Source organism: Lepus europaeus, chromosome X (genome assembly GCF_033115175.1).
Source record: "Lepus europaeus isolate LE1 chromosome X, mLepTim1.pri, whole genome shotgun sequence".
NCBI lineage: Eukaryota > Metazoa > Chordata > Mammalia > Lagomorpha > Leporidae > Lepus > Lepus europaeus.
This window is the reverse complement of record NC_084850.1, coordinates 114,426,503-114,442,964: the sequence shown is the minus strand read 5'-3', so window position 1 is coordinate 114,442,964 and position 16,462 is coordinate 114,426,503. Positions and strand designations below refer to the sequence as shown.

The 16,462-nt window shown below is 34.5% G+C and overlaps 1 long non-coding RNA gene across 1 annotated transcript in view; it reads left to right on the top strand.

Annotated features, from left to right (window-relative positions):
• The window catches only part of LOC133753514 (uncharacterized), a 59,021-nt gene that overhangs the window by 11,460 nt on the left and 31,099 nt on the right, over window positions 1-16,462 (top strand). Inside the window, exon 2 of the long non-coding RNA XR_009865070.1 lies at window positions 6,851-6,931. This is a non-coding gene — a long non-coding RNA (uncharacterized LOC133753514). The remainder of the gene's footprint in view (window positions 1-6,850; window positions 6,932-16,462) is intronic.

The window sequence follows — 16,462 nt, the reverse complement described above, 5'->3', positions numbered from 1 at the left end:
AAATAGAATTTTTGAAAGAAATACATTATTTTAAAATGATTTTTGTGTGAACATGAAATGGGGTAAAGCAAACAGAAAATAGGCCATATGATACAAATTTGTTTCAGCTGATCCCTTGACAACTTGATGCTATGACTCTGTTCATTGTCTACATTCAAATCCAATAGCAGTAGTTTCTGCTTTATATGGTTTTGTGTTCATGACATCAAAACCTTACTCAGTTTAATGAAAAACAATCAGCACAGCAAAATGAGGATTATGAATTTTATATTATCCTCTCCCTGAATATGCTAATGTGTTTGTGTGTGAAAGAGAGAGAGGGAGAGTTAATAATATTCATTATTTCAACTTCAGTCTTTTCCCCTAGTAATTTTTATCTACATTTCCTCTAGTCTAATTCAATCAATATTACCCTTTTCACTTTCTACTCCACACCCAAAATGTAGATCACATGTGTACATCTATTTGAATAGTACAGTATCATAGAAAAATATATCGAGTTTATTACTTCACTCAATAATATTTTTTTGAAAAATTTATGTATTTGAAAGGCAGTGAGAGAAAAAGAGTGAGAGAGAGAGAGAGTGAGAGAGAGACAGAGAAGGGACTGGGGGTTCTTCCATCCAGTGGTTCACTTCCAAAACGCCTGTGATAGCCAGTACTGGACTAGGCTTAAACCAGGAGCCAAAAACTTCATCTGGGTCTCCCATACTCTAATTTCCCTTGTATTTATTTAGGATGAGATTGACACAGTGCATTGGAAGATAATGTTTCCCAGTTCTTCCAGAATAATCCTGCTTTATACCAGTTATTCTTGAATAGTTATGAAGTGTCATACTTTGTACTATAAACTGTAAAACCATCCTAAATATGAAGTGTGTGCATATTTAACAAAGTGCTTCCAAAATGCTCTTCAGATATATCTAACACTTTATTCTCCATGCGGAACATGAGGGTTCTTATTTCAACACATTCTATCAAGATTTAGCATTAGCTGACTTTCACATTTTTGCAGCTCTGATGGCTATAAGTGGTCCCTTGTTAATTTGCATTTTTCTAATTGCTACTGAGATTTGATTGCACTTTTATTTATTTAATTTTAGTCTTTTAGGATTCTCCACTTGTGAATTAACTACTTCTTGCCTCTGCCCATTTTATATTGCTATTTCGTCTTTTTTATAGTTTAAATTTTAAATACTATTTAGTTTTGGAAATTACAAATATCAGTTATTCATTTGCTGTATGAAGTGCATTGAATAGGTTGTGAAACAAATGGAATTAAAAGGTTTTTTTTCATAATAAACATTTTCGATGAAGTTTTTGAAGGCACCTCATATGTCTATTAACGTCACATAAGGGGCCCTTTGTTGAACAAAACATGTATAATTTTTGTTAATTCAAACATGTCCATCAAAATTTTCACTGTTTTGTCCTTGGGGGAATATTATTTAAGAAATTACTCCTAAAGATTTCAAAGTTATTTTGTTATAATTTAACTTATTGTTAAATATAAAGTAATGAGAATAATAATGCTTATTATAAGAGCATTTTAGGAAATTTAGCAAAAGGTTTGGAAAAAATTGCCTAGAAAAAAATTGTTTCAGAGTCTTTGTATACTATGACCATGCCTCTGCTCAGTCCTCTCATCAAAAAATGTCATTTTGGTGAGAGTTTCAACTGGAAATCACCAGGCATCCACCTTACAGCTCTGGTTTGGCTATTGTACACTTATTTTTGTTTCCTAATCTTAAAAAGATCTTTAAAAGGCACCCATTCCTCTTCAGTTAATCATCTAAAAAACTTTACATGGACATAGGAAGATTGCCAGTATTTGACTTTTAAGCGGGTTGAAACTCCAGCTGTTAGTGAAGGCATGAAATAGAAGATTGTCTTGTGTTGGACAACTTTGTCAAACTCTTGTTTAAGCAAATAGCCTAACTATTGATTTTGTTAATTTTTCTGTGTAGATAATCGCATCATCTAATAATATAACAGCTTATTTTCCTCCTTTTATTTCTTATAAGTCTGTTCTCTATTTCTATTGCATTGACCAGGACCTCAGATTTTATATCAAATAGCAGAAAATATAGAAATATTTTCAGATTTCTTTAAGTGATTGTTTAAAGATTTTGTCGTTCTTTTGCTTATTTGCTCCAATATGAGTTTTGTTTTATTATAGCTTTTATTGTAGTGAGACAATTTTTTTATCATAGTTATCACTAGGGGAATTGAGCACTGAAGTCTTTATTTTCACTTAAGGTCATAAACATATATTTATTGATTTGAACATATTATTCTTATGTGAAGATTATCCTCTTTATCTTATATATATGTATATATATATATATATTGGATTCTAAAAAATAATTTAACATGTCAATTATAATTGTTGATAGTCCCACTCTATGTATATTTTCCTATTGTTGCTTTACATAATTTGAGGGTGTATTATTGTGTGCATATATGGTCACGATCATTTTATCTTCTTTAACTCTACTCTCTTTTTATTATTATTTGTCAAGCAATCCTTCATTTTTGTAAACTTCCCAGCATTCAGTTCCACAAGTACTCACCAATGCTGGTTCCTGAGGCTTCAGATGTGTGTTACAGATCTTGATCAGTTTTACTGGGTATATAAAAAACAATTTTATTTTCACTAATCTATCTTTTCTCAGCTTCCAAAATTTCTGTTGTTCTATTCTTATATTTTGCACTGTCTTTGTTTATATGTTTGAGGAGATACTTTTTTATTTTTAACAGAGTATAAAGTGGAAGAATAACTATATATTTGTTCAATACACCATTTTGCAAGGAAACAAGAATCATTATTGTTTTAAATGTTCTCACGCTCCACCTCCTGTCATCTTTACTTTTTCTCTTTCATGTACTTTTAATTTTTCCCTCTGCTTCTTTTACATTCTTTACGCCATTTTTATCCCTTTTGTTTTCTGGGGGATGATATTCTTGAATTATTATTTTCAGAGGTAATTTTCCAGTCTGTTATGTCTCCTGTATTGGATATTACTTTTATTTTTATTGTTATTTCTATTGCCTACATAGATTACTTTGAGTGCTTGGTCTGCCTCAGGTTTCACATATGCTTCCATGTCTCTGAATTCTTTTGTAACACTTACTTTAACTCATATTATCTCAGGTATATTGAGTCTAGTATTTCTGTTTGCTGTCTTTATTTAATAGTTCCTGGGTTTCCCATTTATATTATTATATTTTGTCTTTGTCTTTTCCTGTCAGTATGTATGTGATTGGCTCTTGCTAGCTTTTCCAGTGATATGAAACTGCTAGAAGGCTAGATAGTGCAGGTCCCAACTTGAGGCTTTACTAATGACTTTAGGAAGGGGAATATTTCATTTTGGGGTATTTTTGTAACTAACATGGCATGATCAGAGGCAGATATTTTCAGAAAAAATGAAAATAAATATTGTAAGATAACTTTTCTTCTATCTCCTTTGAGAAAAATGATCCATGTAGCCTACCAAAGGATCAATGATCCCTTTGATCACAGATGCTATGGATAGGTAGAATTTTGTGGACAAGAGGTTATTATTTGAAGGAGATTTGAAATATTATGATTTTGGGCATAACAATCTTTGTGAGAGTATCTCCCTTATAGTGTGTGTCTCATCTTGAGGCTTGAAAAGTACCAGGATGCTTTTCCATTAATTTATTCTTTTTAAAATTAATTTTTATTTTTATTTGAAAAGAGACAGAGCTATCTCATCACTCCCCCAAAACCCACAATAGCCAGGACTGAACCAGGCCACAGCTGGGAGCCAGGAACTCAACCCGGATCTCTGATGTGATAGAGACCCAACTAATCGACACATCACCGACTGCTTCTCTAGGGGGATATTAAAAAAAAAAAATTGGAATGAGGAGTTGCAGCCAGAGCCAGAACTAGAACTCAGGCACTCTCACATCAGATGCTGGCATCCCAAAAGGCATCTTAATTAACCACTGTGCCAAACAACTGACCTACTGATTTAATTAAATTAGTTGATTTACTTTTTTCTCATCATAATCAATGGGATACAATCTCATTGTTTGTTTTAAAGATTTATTTATTTATTTGAAAGGCAGAGTTACACAGGGAGAGGAGAGGCAGAGAGAGAGAGAGGTCTTCCATCTGCTGGTTCACTCCCCAATTGGCCACAATTGGCTGTGCCGATCCAAAGGCATGAGCCAGGAGCTTCTTCAGAGTCTCCAACGCAGGTGCAGGGGCCCAAGGACTTGGGCCATCTTCCACTGCTTTCCCAGGCCACAGCAGAGAGCTGGATAGGAAGTGGAGCAGGCAGGTCTAGAACCAGCGTCCATATGGGATGCCAGCGCCTCAGGCCAGGGTGTTAACCCGCTGCGTCACAGCACCAGCCCTGATACAATCTCATTGTTGAAAATTGGAAAAATTTAGAATACTGGACAAAGAAAACACAAAATTCTCTGAAATCCATACCAAGAGATTCCATAACTTTATCAAATATCACACTATTTAAAATGATACGGATGTATTTGAGCATTTCTTTCTGTCATCATATTTTTTTGAAATCACATTAATATCAGTATAAGAGTCACATTTTTGAAGTAATATATGCAATATAAGAATTACCTTATTTGTAGAAATGTAGTTTGCTTCTAAATGTTTGCTATTATACAGAATATTGTGATAAACATCTTTGTACATAAATCTTTTATAGTGGCTTCTTATTTTCTTAGAACACATTAAACAATGTAGCAAATGTTCAAGTATGTAAAGTGTTCCGTCGTAGGTTTTTGATATACCAAAACAATAAATTCCCTGTGCCCTCCTACGCAAATTACACAAATTGTTAACCAAATATGCCTTTTTATTTTCAAATAATGTAGATATCTATTCAGAATTCTTCCCTACACTTAGCCTCTTTTTAAAATTCTTAAAGGATTTTTATTGTTTAATATACCACAGTAACAGTAAACTTCTAGAATATAATATGAATTAATATATTTTAAAATAGTTATAAATATATCATTTTAATACACTTTTCTACAACAAAGAATTACTTTTGGAAAACCCAGAGCCCAAAACACTTGTTAATTATTTAGTGTTCCTAAGTCTATATATTTTCTTGTTGTTCTGCCATATTCTACAATTTAAGTTATCAGGAAATTCAGAGAACATTTAGTATATATTTTGATCCAAGTCTCACAACTGGCTAATGCCTATTATTGATTTTAACTACTTATTTTGCATAAATAAAACCTGTTTTAGCGATTTATTATAAAAACCTATAACACAGGGCAAATTGAACTCTAAATGTGTTAGCCTCTTTTTAAATCATCCTGTTAAGGTGAAAAAGGAGTGCCTTGTCACTTTTGTGTACCTGTGGCAGTTCATGCTCTGCACTCAGCCTTTGCTAATAGAAATGGGAGAAGTATCCATTGTTGTCAGAACTGTTCTCCTCTTCCAGATCCCTTGATAACAGAAAGCAAGGTTATCTTGGAATATTTTTGTTTTATTGACACCTATTGTTATTACTTGACTGTGTACTGCTTTAGTACCCAGATCAGGGTATAAAGTTAGCAACTGAAAACCCAGGAAATGTGTTGCTATGCTGTTTCTTGAATCACAAGTTATGTAACTAGTCCACTCATTTCCCCTTCAGTCTTCATATGTGTGTTTTATGTGATGTCTAGGGATTTTTAGTGTACTTACAGGAAGAATGGAAAAATGAATTTCTCCATCTTGTCTAGAAATGAAATATCCTAAAATATTCTTTCTTCCTAATTCTGGTACTTATTTTTTCCATTTTGTTAGAGAATTGACACCTGGTAACATGCTCACTTTATAATACAATGAAATTTGATATTGCCTCATTTAAGAACATTTTCTCCAAATCCAGTTAGTACTTCCACTTCATCTTTATTATTGTTATTTCCATCTGTTATGGTACATTTTAATGAGCTTTATAGCTTGAATGTCTTTAATTTCTTAGATTTCTGTAATTTTGGTCATTTATCTCAATTTTTATGGCTTTTTAAATATTTATTTTTACACAATTCACAAATATATCCCTTACTTAAATGGTATGTACATATATATATATATATGTAAGACAGAGATATGAATAGTAAAATAGAAATATCTATCTTCACAGTATGCCTATATGAATCTCTGTACACATGTAAGCATCTTTTCATGATTTTTATATGCTCTTTCATAATTTTCACATTTTTTACTTGAAGAACTTCTTATGTCACTACATATAAATATAACATTTTAAAATTCTATTTGGTAGTTCAGAGTACTATGGTTTATTTAATCACCCTTCTTGTTTCTGGTTATTAACAATTACCTGTCTTCTAAGATAATAGCTTTTGTGTGTATCATTGAGATTAAGTTCAATACAGGTTATTAGAAAATGGCATCTATTGGTTTATTTTACTAAGAAATCAAAAAATGTAATTTATATGCGTCATAAATGAATGTCATATCTTAGAAACTTTAACAAGGTGTCCATCTGTGTTCTATCTGCATCCTGAAGTCAATCTCGGAGATAGGGAAAATTATCTTTTAAAACCCTCAATCCACAGCCTCTCATCACTCTCTATAGCAATAAAAATACGTGAAATTGTATGGAAGCGCTTTAGGTTAGTTTAACATGGACATATGCTACTTTGCATCTGAAGACCTATGCCACCATTACTGACATCACTACCAATTAAACATAGACTGGGTAAAGATTGCTTTCACCACGAATCGTTTGTTAATAGATGAAAGTCCAAAGCATGTTTATCAGCAGGGTATTTTTTAGTTGATTGATTAAGATGAAAATGATGACAAGTGATTTTCACATTTCAGGTTTTGGTAGAAAGTTTAAGAGCTTCATCAAAGCAAAAAAAAAAAAAAAGCTTCATTAAGCAAAAAATCTTTTGTCATCAGGTAAGTGAAATGTTCTCTATATCTTTGCATTTCCAGCAATGTTCTAGTGTTACTAAAGTACTATCATCACAGAAATGGACATGTTATTGCTTAGTACACATTTGCATAACACACAATGAAAAATTGAGGTGAGCTATGACAAAGAGTACCAGTACATACAATAATCATGTTAGCTAAGAGAACAGTGAATTTAAAAAAAAATCAATAGGAAGTATTTCTTCCAAATGAAGTTGTATATAAAATTTCACATATATAATATACTAAAAGAAGACTTTATAATTGGGGAAAGAGGAAGGTCAAACATTGGCTATACTAACCTTTATATTAAGTATTCACTCTCGCCTAACTCGATCCCATTAAAAAATGCTGATTCAGATGATATCACTACTTTCAACGTATTTTTAAATAAAGACTTATTTATTTTATTTGGTATTTAGGGTCACAGACAGGGAGAGACAGAGACAGAGATCCTTCATCCGCTGGTTCACTCTCCAAGTGGCCACAAGTGCTGTGGCTGGGCCAGGCCAAACCCAGGAGCCAGGAGCATCTTCCAGGTCTCTCACATGGGTGCAGGGCCCAAGTACTTAGCTGGATTGGAAATAGAAGAGCTGGGATTTGAACCGGCATCAATCTGAAATGCAACCATCGCAAGCGGTGGCTCTAATCCCTACGCCGCAATGCAGGCTCCTTTTCAAAGTATTTTTAACATTTTCACACATGTAATAGAAGTTTAACTTTACTCCTTGTTATTAGTCTCTCCTCATGTTTCCCAGCTTATAAAACCTCAAATACTAACTTCCCCAAAAGACAGTTACTGGCCCCTTTTCCTGATCCTTCAATAGCTCCATATCTTTTGTAAAGTTAGATGCAAAATCTTCAATGTCTCATTAAAGACTTTCAAAAAGCAAATTTCTATATTCTCAGCAAGGTGACTACTTGTTGGACGAAAGTGTTCCGGTTTTCCTGTGTTCATAGTTTTCCCCTGCTGCATATTCTGATTAGAGAGCCATTTTTTCTGATCTGCCTCATATATTATACCTGATGTGCTCTGGAAAGAATATACTAAGTGGTATAATCTCTCTGAAATCTTTCTTCATTTCTTTCCTTCCCAAACTGGACATATTGTCTTCTTCAAACACCCTTTTGTCAGTGTCTACTGTTTTCCCTAACCATGCTTTTGTCCCCTGCTTAGAGAACTCCCATTTATCCTGGAAACCATTTTACTCCTATGATTTCACACAATTAAACTCTTGATTCCTAAATCTGATCCATCAGAGCATGATATAATCCTGAATATAGCAATTATCTCTTAGATTGGTACATGAGTGAATATCTCAATAAAATTAAATTTTGGAATAAATATTAGGAAAGATATTCTCTCTTTTCAGGCAACTGAGATGACAAAACGATTAGTCTAATTTTGCTATACTGGCACTCTGAGGAAGCAAAAAATCTAACATGAAAGCAAAGAGAAGTTAGCACAGAAGAAGGTAGATTCTGGGGTCTCTGAACAAGGTTTCAGTCGCTCATAAAATCAGTAATATCTCTAAACATTCAGGTTTGTGCATTATTAAATTTTGCTTTTTGCTTAATAAAATTTGTTTGGTTTTCTGTCAGTAGCAAATGATACCATTCTTAATAATTTTCTCATATAGCAATTTGTTGGTGTGCATTCTTGGGACCCTAATCTAATTCTAATGTGCTTTTAAATTACATTTGCATGTGTTATTTTTCTATCTTCTCACACTAGGGTACTTCAAAAAGTTTGTAGAAAATTTGAATTAAAAGGTAAGGTTATCTTCTTGCAAAATTTTTGAAATCCATGCATATGAGGGTCCTCCACAAAGTTTGTGAAAAATACATATTAAGAAAAACATACATGGATTTCAAAATTTTTGCGCTACGGTGGGTGTTTAGTGCAGCACTTAAGATGCTGTTTGGGATGCCCACATACCATACAGGAATTCCTGGATTTGAGTCCCTGCTCTACCTCTGATTGCAGCTACCTGCTAATGCACACTGTGGGAGGCAGCAGGCGGTGGTTCAAGTAATAGGGTCCCTGCTGATAGTATGGATCATGTGGTAGAACTAGAATGAATTCCCAGTTCCTGATTTTGGACTGACTCAGCCTGGCTGTTGTGTGCATTCTAGGGAGTCAGTTGGTGGGTGGAAGAGTTTTCTCTCTCTCCTTCCATCTCTTTCTCTCTCCCCCTCTCAAATAAATAAAAATATGTTTAATTTGAAATTTTGCACCAAAATAAACTTATCATTTAATTCTCATTTTCTATGGACTTTTTGAAGCATGCTTGCATTTCTGTCCTACAAACTTGGTCTCTCTCCATCTATGCACACTTCCTATGAAACTTCTTTATAGAACGTTAGTTGTACTTTTTCCTATCAAATCTTACAAACATGCTAAAACTTAGCAGACAATTGATACCTGAATTAAAAAGAAATGGAAGCTAATACATATGCCTCTTAGCATATGAAGATAGGCCGAAATAGCAACACTTCTCAGCACATTCATTAGCAGAAATATTGATGCCATGAGGCTCATTTTCTGGTAATTTTATGAGCAAAGGAGTAAGATTTATCATGTCAGTGATCATGTAAATTAATGTATTTTTGGAATTTAAAAAAATTTGTCAGTAAACCTATCAATTACATTCAAAGTCACATTTATATTCTAGTGTAAAATTCTCCCTGTCATTTAGAATTCTTCCTGATCACTATCTTGCAGTGAATTAACAGTGGGGCATATTACCTACATCTTTAAGGAGAGGAAAATTAAGGTCCGGTATCTCTAGGTGGTTCTGTCCTATGGAATTTATACTTTTTTTCAGAAAAGTCATAGATTGAACAAGAAATAAAATAATTGACTTAAAACACAGACAACTCTCCTTGCTGTTGGAATCAGAGAAACCATAAACATCTATCACTTAGATGCAAGCAGAAAAGAATTAATCATACTTTATCTGCTTCTCTCTCTACTGTCTATAACATCAAAAGCAATTAAGACAGAATCATTTAACAGAGAAACTCTTCAAAAATAAAATTTCTTATTTTTTAGTAAAAGGTTAATGGGGTCCTGGTACTCCATTTGTGAAAAATTAAGCATTTTTTGCCATTGAATAAATAATTCCCTGTAGTTTGTGGCAGAATAATGATTCTATTAGCTATAATTTTTAATACAGATGTCTGGGTGCATGTGGTTTGCTTTGTTCATAAATTAGGTAAGTACTTTCTACCTTGGAAAGCTTTTGGAGAAAAAGTAAGAATGGTATTTTTAATTCATCTATAAGTATATTTGTAATGGATTCCATTCAAACATATTAAAAAGAACCACAGTATTAAAGCAAAACGGCAAAAAAGATCAACAACAACAGCAGAATTACATTTTATTCTACCTAGACCTTGCTTTTTGTTAATTCCACACTTCACAAGGCATGTGATTTTCTTTCAGTCAGAGGGGAACTATCAAGAAATAATCCAACCAGAAAGTGTCTATAAAAGTATCAGGAGAAAATTCTCTACCTTGTAAACCATAGGGAAATAATGTTTTATAAAACTAAACCAAGAACTGAACAGAAAAAGCCTTTACAATTATGATATAGTTGTAATAACTTTGAGCTTTGCAATAGCAATAACACTTCATATATGCTATATCTGCTATGTCACTATAAATTCTTGAACTTTACATGAAAATTCAAGCTAAAATTCCATGATGAAGAATCTACTAGGTATGTTAGTTATGTTCATTCTTCAAAATCATTGGGATAGAAGCATTGATATTAATTTCTAAGTCTTTTTTTTAATTCAGGGAAAACAAATTTCAAGTAATTCATATATACAGATATAGAAACATAGTGATATTTCCCAGCCTATCCTCCGTCCCACTAATGTTCCCACCCTCCTCCTCATCCCTCTCTTATTCCCTCTCTTGATTTTTACAATGATAAACTTTCAGTTTACTTTATACTCATGAGATTAGCCCTACACTAAGTAAAGAGTTCAACAAATAGTAAGAAGTAAAACACACTGATCCTCAACAATAGAGACAAGGGCTGTAAAAAATCATTGAATCTCAAAATGTAAGCTTCACTCCAAAACATTACATTTTGGGTTTTCTATTAGTTATCACAGATCTGGCAAAACATGTGGATAGTATTTGTATTTTTGGGACTGGCTTATTTCACTAAGTATAATGGTTTCCTGTTGCATCCATTTTGTTGTGAAAGACAAAAAGACAAGATTTAATTCTTTTTTACAACTGAGTAGTATTCCACACTGCATATATATGCCAAAATTTCTTTATCCAGTCATCTGTTGATGGATGTCTGGGTTGATTCCATCTTAGCTATTGTTAATTGAGCTGCAATAGAAAAGGGGGTACAGATAACTTTTTCATCTGCTGATTTCATTCCCTTTGGGTAAATTTTGAAGAGTAGGATTGTTGAGTCTTATGGTATGTCTATTTTCAGCTTTCTGAGGTATTTGCATGCTGCCTTCCACAATGACTGTACTAGTTTACATTCCCACCACTAGTGAATTAGGGTACCTTTTTCCCCCACATCTTTGCTAGCATTTATTGCCTGTTGATTTCTGTGGAAAGGCCATTCTAACTGGGGTGAGCTGAAATCTCATTGTGGTTTTGATTTGCATTTCCCTGATGGCTAGTGATCCTGAGCATTTTTTCTTGTGTTTATTGGCCATTTGAACTTCCTCTTTTGAAACATGTATGTTCAAATCCTTTGCCCATTTCTTCATTGGATTATTTATTTTGTTGTTGAGTTTCCTGAGCTCTTTTATAGATTCTGGATATTAACCCTTTAACAGTTTCATAGTTTGCAAATATTTTCTCCCATTCTATTGGTTGCCTTTTCACTTTGCTGCGTGTTTCCTTTGCAGTTCAGAAGCTTCTTAGCTTGATGCAATCCCATGTGCTAATTTTGGCTTTGTAGCCTTTGCTCCTGGAATCTTTTCCAAGAAGCCTTTGCCTATCCCAATGTCTTGCAGAGTTTTGCCAATGTTATGCTCTAGTAATTTGATGGAATCAGGTCATAGATTTAAATCCTTGATCCATTTTGAGTTGATTTTTGTGTAAGGTGAAAGGTAGGGGTCTTGCTTCCTACTTCTGCACACGGAGATCAAATTTTCCTAGCACCATTTGTTGAAGAGACTGTCCTTGCTCCAGGGATTTTTAGCTCCTTTGTTAAAGATTAGTTAGTTGTAGATGTGTGGATTGATTTCTGGAATTTCTATTCTGTTCTATTGGTGTAAAAGTCTATTTTTGTGCAAGTACCAAGTTGTTTTGATTATAACTGCCCTGTAACATGTTTTCAAATCTGGTATTATGATACATCTGGCTTTGTTTTTCTTGTATAAAATTGCTTTATCTATTTGGTGTCTCATGTTTCCATATGAATTTCACATAATTTTTTTCTAGATCTGAGAAAAATATCACTGGTATTTTGATTGGGATCACATTGAATCTGTAAATTGTTTTGGTACTGTTTACATTTTGATGTTATTAATTATTCCAATCCATGAACATGCAAAATTCGACCATTTTGTTGTGTCTTCTTCTATTTCGTTCTTTGTGGTTTTGTAATTTTCATTGCAGAAATCTTTCACCACCTGTGTTAAATGTATTCCAAGGTATTCAATTTTTTCTGTAGCTATTGTGAAAGGAATTGATATTACATGTTCTTTCTCAGTCATGGCATTCTCTGTGTATATAAAGGCTATTGACTTGTGTGTTAATTTTATGTCCTGTCACTTTACCAAATTTGTTAATGACTTCCAATAGTCTTTAAGTGGAGTCTTTTGTATCCCCTATATATCAAATCATGTCATCTGCAAACAGGGATAATTTGACTTCATCCTTTCCAATTTGTATCCCTTTGATTTTTTTTTCTTGCCTATTGGGTCTGGCTAAAACTTCCAGGAATATATTGAATAAAAATGATGAGAGTGAGCATCCTTGTCTGGTTCAGGATCTTAGTGGAAATGCACCAACTTTTCCCCATTCAATCAGATGCTGGCTGTGGGTTTGTCATAAATTTCCTTGATTGTGTTGATGTATGTATCCAAGTTGCTTAAGGTTTTCATCATGAAAGAATGCTGTATTTTATCAAAAGCTTTCCCGGACTCTATTAAGATAACCATATGGGTTTTGTTCTTCATTGTGTTAATGTGATGTATCACATTTATTGATTTGTGAATGTTGAACCATCCCTGCATATCAGAGATAAATCCCATTTGGTCAAGGTAAATCTTTCTGATGTGTTGTTGCATTCAATTAGCTAGTATTTTGTTGAAGATTTGTAAATCTATGTTCATCAGAGATATTGGCCTATAGTTTTCTTTATCTGTTGTGTCTTTTTCTGGTTTAGGAATTAAAGTGATGCTAGACTTGTAAAAAGAGTTTGGGAGGATTCCCTCCCTTTCATTTGTTTTGAATAGCTGGAGAAGAATTAGAATTAGTTCTTTAAATGTCTGGTAAAATTCAGCAGTGAAGCCATGTGGTCCTGAGCTTTTCTTTGTTGAGAGGATCTTTATTACTGATTAAATCCCCCTCTTGGTTATTAGCCTATGTAGGTTTTCTATGTCTTTATAGCTCAGTTTTGGCATATTGTATGTGTCCAGGAATCTATGCATTTCTTCTAGATTTTCCAATTTGTTGGCATTTAGCTCTTTGTAGTACTTTCTGATAATTCCTTTTTATTTCTGTGGTATCTATTGTTACATTTCCTTTTTCATCTCTGATTTTATTAATTTTGGTCTTCTTCCTCTTTTTTTGGGTAGTTGGGCCAATGGTGTATAAATTTTGTTTATTTTTTCAAAAAACAGCTTTGTATTTCACTGATGATTTTTTTAGCTTCAATTTTATTTATATTCTACCTATTTTTAATTGTTTCTTCCCTTCTATTAATTTGGGGTTTGGTTTGGTGTTGTTTTTCTAGGTCCTTGATATGCATTGATAGCTCATTTGATGCCTTTCCAATTTCTCAAAAGTTTGACTACAATGTCTCATGATGAAGATCTTTTGTGGTCATGTCTATGAGGAGTTCTATGTGCCTTGTGTACTTGGAGGTCCCTTTGTTTCTCAAAATTATGGAAAGCTTTCCATAATTATTTCATTCAATAGGGCTTCTAATCCATTCTCTCTTTCCACTTCTTCAGAAACTTGTAAGACCTATATGTTGGGTTGTTTGATAGTATCCCATAAATATCAAAAACTGATTTTAATTTTTCTAATTTCTTCTGTTTTTTTTTTGTCTGACAGAGATATTTCCAAAGATTTGCCTTCTAGCTTGGATAATCTTTCTTCTGCCTCATCAAGCCTGTTGATAAGGCTTTCTACTATGTTTTTTATTTGACATATTGAATTCTTCATTTGTAACCTTTCAGTTTTATTTCTCTCTCTCTCTTTTTTTTTTGAAAATCTTAATCTCATGGGAAAATTTTTCTTCCATGTCATGTATTGATTTTTCAACTCATTTGTTTCTCATTGCTTGAGTAACCCTATGAATTAGAATTTCTTTTCAGGTATTTCATCAATCTCTTTTTCCTTAAAAACTAATATTGAAGCTTTGTGTTCCTCTGGGGCAGTCATGTTGTCTTCCTTATTCTTGTTTCTTGAAATTTATTCTTAGGCATTTGTGAAAATACTTGTTGGTTTTCTTCTCTGATGGCTTTTACATTTGAATTGTGCTTCTGTGGCTTAGTGGAGTGCCTGCTTTTTCAATGAACACCCACAGGCACAGGCTGGGTGTGGCTAGGGAGCTCTGGTCAGTGCTTCAGGGTGACACCCAATTTGGGCATAGATCTTCTCCTTAGCGGGAAGAAGGGTATAATCACCTCTGTTGGTGTAATCACACTCTCACCTCCTCTCTTCAAAGGTGATCAATGCCCAAGTGTTAGCCCACAATGGGTGCAAAACTCATCTGCATGGCCTCATTAACCACATAAGGGATCTATGCAGTCCTCAGTGTGAGCACAGATCCTGTTGCAATGATAGACCCCAGGCAATCAGGGAGCTCTGAGTGTGTGGAGCCCATAAACAGTGATTGCCCAGAGTCCCAGCTGCACTCAGCAACCTCTGGTGTAGTCACAGAATTCCCACAGTCTCAGGACACAAGACTCCCACAGTCATGGGATGCAGAGGACCTGCTCTGCCCCACTAGCCTGTCCCATCTACAGAGATGCACAGACATTCCCAGAGTCAGCTGCCTTTGGGTGCTCCACTTTGACAGTTTGAGCCCTAGAGCCTGTGATATGTTGAGAGGTTTGGGGTACCTCACAGTCCTATGTGTTGCCCAGTCCCTTGTCAATCCTCCCAGCCAAACTCAAAGTTCGTGGGGAATGCGGGTTTTTTTCCTCTTGTAAAATCCCTGGATCGCATGTATGCACAAGAACTGCTGCAGCTGCTACTTATCTCAAAATGGTGCCTTAACCCCACCAGTTGCCATGCATGCGCAAGAGTCGCCACAGCCACTGCTGATATTAAAATGGCATCTTCTCTCTGCTTGCTGCCAAGGCATGTGTACACAAGCCGCCGCAGCAGCTACTGGTGTCAAAGTGGTGCTTTCTCCCAGTTGGCTGCTGGACATGATTGTGGGGGTATGGGGAAAAAGAAACATGTTTTTCGCTGGGTTGGGGCTACTCTCCCCCTTGTTAGGGCTCCAAAGCCAGTGTGTTCTGCAATGCTCTCCCTCTGGCAAAATCACCAGTGGGACAAGCTGCTGCAGTCTACTTTCACCTCTCTCTCCAAAGCTGGTTTTCCTTCCGGCTCTTGGTTGCTGGAATCACATGTGGTTTTTGAGCTTGCTTGCTGTGCATCCACACCTTCCACGCTAATTTGCGGCATCCCTCTCCCTCTGTGGCATTTCCACTGCAGATTTCTCTCCAACTCTCCCCTAGGATGTACTTCCTCCACCTTTGTTCTGCTATTTTCCATTTGCCTAAAGCAGAATGTCTTTTCCCTATTTAGCCATCTTGGAACTCATAAAGAAGTCTTTTAACAGATCTCTTATTCTTAAAAAACAACAGAAGTTAGGGCATTAGCCTTATCTCTGAAGAATTTCCTCATCACAGTCTCATTCCTCCAGCTTTTTTCCCATCCTTCTTATCTATTCCTCCTCCTTCTGATATTAATTTTAAAGTCAGATTAGAAACTTTTGCTGATTTTAAGCCATTTGGAATTAGTAGAATATGGTAACAACATTATAGTAAAAAATGCTTGGTATATAGGATTTTATAATATATGAATTAATATTTTTTTCAAGAAGCTTTTTAATTTTTGTTTGAAATGATCACAAACTGTTGGTTGAATTAATAAGGAATGTAGCAATATTATCCTTTGAGGGTTAGCATTGAGTAACTAGGGATGTCTGTCTATAAGGATTTAAATTCAGAGCCATTTAAAATCCAGTATGAGGACATACTTCTAAAACATCATGGGAAAGGTGCTTGGTTTCCTGCCACCCATATGGGAGACATGAAATGAATTTCTGGTTCCTTGCTTCA